Consider the following 3,567-nt stretch of genomic DNA (forward strand, 5'->3'; position numbering starts at 1 on the left):
GCATGTAGAAAGTGTAAAGAAGTTCAGGGGAAGTTTTAAATTTAGCTGTCTTAATTTTGGGGCACTCATAAGAAAAAAAAAAGAAAAGCACAATGTATAGAAATTCAGAGATCATATCACTGATTGAATTCCTTAGAACTGCAGCTTTAAAACTTAAGAGGCTTTTGTCTCAAAACAACATCAATAAAATGCCAGGGGTGGTGGTGTGCATCTGTAGTCTCAGCTACTGAGGAGATCAATGGAGGAAAATTGCTTAAGCCCAGCAATTTGAGGCTGTAGTCAGTCAAGTTCTCACTATTGCACTCCAGATTGGGTAACAGAACACTTTCTTAATAAAAGAAAAGGAAAGGAAAGAAAAAGGGAAGGGAAAAGGGGAAGGAGAAAGGGAAGGAGAAACAGGTATTCTATGTAGTTCCATTAATGATCTAAGGAACAGACGTCTATTAGATAAAATGAAGCAAAACACACTGACAATTAAATAGAGAAATCAGATGAAAGTTGAGTCGTGTAATCCAAAGCAAAATAGTATTTCAAGAATACTGGTGTGAATCAGTTTTACAGATACATATGACTGTTTGTGTAATATGCAAGAGACTAGTGATATATGGGATTTAGTGACAAGTATAAAATATGATTCTAAAAACAGGGTAAATGCCTTAAGAAAGGAGAGTTAGGAAAAATAAAATTAATCCTTTTCAGGACCAACTCTTTCCATGAGTCTTCCTATCATAGAAAATAAATAAATGAGTTGATAGTGGCATATGTAGGACTAAGAGAAGCAGCATGTAGATCTAGTAAAGAAAATGATCAAACCGGGTGTGGCATCTCACACCTGTAATTGCAGCACTTTGGGAGGCTGTGGGGGCAGATCATTTGAGGTCAGTTCAATACCAGCCTTGGAAACACGGTGAAACCCCATCACAATTAAAAATTCTAAAACTAGCCAAGCGTGGTAGTGCATGCCTATAATATCAGATACTCAGGGGACTGAGGCAAGAGAATCACCTGAATCCGAGAGGCTAAGGTTGCACTGAGCCAAGATTGTGTCAGAGACTCTCTCTCAAAAAAATTAAACTAAACTAAAATAAAAAGAAATTATCCTGCAGGTAGAGTGAAGAAGTAATGGTACAAAGAGACAAAAAATAATAAGCAAATCAGTGTTTTAAGAAGCTGGGAAATCCAAAGCAAAGGCAAACAGAGTCATAACAAGCAGCAGTAAAATATATACACAAATCTACACAAGTTTTATTTTTGCTGGTGATTTCTCAGGAGAAAGAAACTCAGAAGAAAGTGTGAATAAGAAAGTTGTCACCATTGCTTTGGTAGAAAGAAAAAAAGGAGAAAGACCAACCACAACAAAATAATGTAAATCATACAACGTTAAGCTTTAGTGTTCTTCATCCATTCCCATGGTGATTGTTTCCTCAAGAAATAATAGAAGCCAAATATTCAAAATAGAAGAAAACTTTAGCATATATTACTGTCTATGTATATTAAGCCAAGTTTATTTTAACTGTAATTCATTCTATTAAAATTTGTATTTTAAATAAACAAATATAAATATTTATGGGACACAAAGTGCTTTTATAATGCATGTGTATATTGCAAAACAATCATATTGTGCTAGTTACCATATCCATTACCTCACATACATACCATTTCTTTCTTTGTGGTAAGAATATATAAACTCTACGTTTTAAACAATCTGTATTTTTGAGATAGAGTTTTGCTTCTGTTGCCCAGACTTGAGTGCACTGGTGCAAACTCAGCTCATTTCAACTGCCACTTCCCAAGTTCAAGTTATTGTCTTGCTTCAGCCACTCGAGTAGCTGGGGTGAGATAAGCATGCCACCAAAGCTGGCTAATTCTTTTATTTTCAGTAGAGACAATGTTTCATCATGTTGGCCAGGCTGGTCTTGAACTCCTGACCTCTACTGATCCTCCCTCCATGGCCACCCAAAGTGCTGGGATTTCAGACATGAGCCATCATGCCTGTCCTTTTATTTATTAAACAATTTTGAAGTTGATATTTATTAACTGTGATCACCATTCGATGCAAAGGATAACCAGAAATTCTTCCTGTCTCACTGAAATTTGTTACCCTTTGATGAACACCTCTTCTTTCTCAATCCACTCCCATCACCACCCCACACTCCAATCTCTGACTAACTTTTTGTGTTTGTAGAGAGTCAGGGCCTTGCTGCATTGCCTAAACTGGAGTACAGTGACACAACTATGGCCTCAAACTTCTGACCTGAAGTGATCCAACCACCTCATCCTTCCATAGTGCTGTAGTGACAGGCATGAACCACCACATCTGACATATTCACAGTTTGAATGAGTTCAACTTTTTTAGATTTTACATATAATTGTGATCATTCTATACTTGTCTTTCTGTGCCTCTCTTATTACACTGAGCATAATATCTTCCAATTCCATTCATTTGGTCACAAATAAATAAAAGATCATCCTCCTTTTTTTAAGGCTCTATAGTATATCTCATTGTGGATATGTGCCACCCTTTATCTGTTGATGTGTTGATGAGCACTTGGGTTGTTACCATATCTTGGCTGTAATGAATAACGCTGAGATGAATATAGAAGTGCAGATATATCATTGGCATGCTAATTTTATATCCTTTTTGTACATATTTGGAAGTAAAGTAGCTGGATTATGTGGTAATTCTTATTTTTAATTTAATTGTGTTTCTGAAAACTCAATTCTATGACCCCAAAAGCACAGACTATAAAAACACAACAAAAAACAATTGGATCACATTACATCAAACTAAAATGTTTCTGCACTGCAGAGGGAAACGGGTGAAAAGAAAATGTTCACTGATAATGTATATGCTATATTACAAACACTTACTAAATTAAAGGTATAGGTTACAAAAATGTGCTAGGTGAAAAGTGTATTATGGTTATTTTTTCTGCTTAGTTTTTGGAGTCAGATCAATTTTTGATTTGTTTAAAAAGTTGTAGAATTATATTTAAGAAAATAAAAATTACTAATGCATAGTCACATTAGAAAAATCAATTTTATTAGAAACTACTTCCAAGATTTTGTTGTTTATAACATTTTATGAGTATCTTTATAAAGTAACACTCACCCTCTTTACTCTTTGTTCTGTGAAAGTATATATGGATATTGCATACTCATTTATTGAAAATATCCAACCCTTCTCCATGAGTGATAGTAATTCCTCAGCTGCTTACTGTTAAACTTTTAATTGAATTTTCTCCAGATGCTTACACAATATCACTGTGCTTCTGGATGATTTTCAGCATCTCCTGGCAATACTTTGCCTGACCACCTTGATTGCAAATACTGACAGAAGATGAGCATAAAGCCAATATGCAGGTTACAATGAGCTACATGGCAATTATTGAGTAACAAGACTTCAGTAAAATGTTCCCTCCAAAGAACCTAAATATCAATATTATTATCACATTTTCTAAAAACTGAAAGCTGTAGTGTACATTTTATGGCCCACCTCTGTCTCTTATCAATAAATTCCTCATTTGACAGCTGCAGTTTCACCGCTAACCAGCAGGAGAATTGATG

Source organism: Pongo abelii, chromosome Y (assembly GCF_028885655.2).
Source record: "Pongo abelii isolate AG06213 chromosome Y, NHGRI_mPonAbe1-v2.0_pri, whole genome shotgun sequence".
Taxonomy (NCBI): Eukaryota; Metazoa; Chordata; class Mammalia; order Primates; family Hominidae; genus Pongo; species Pongo abelii.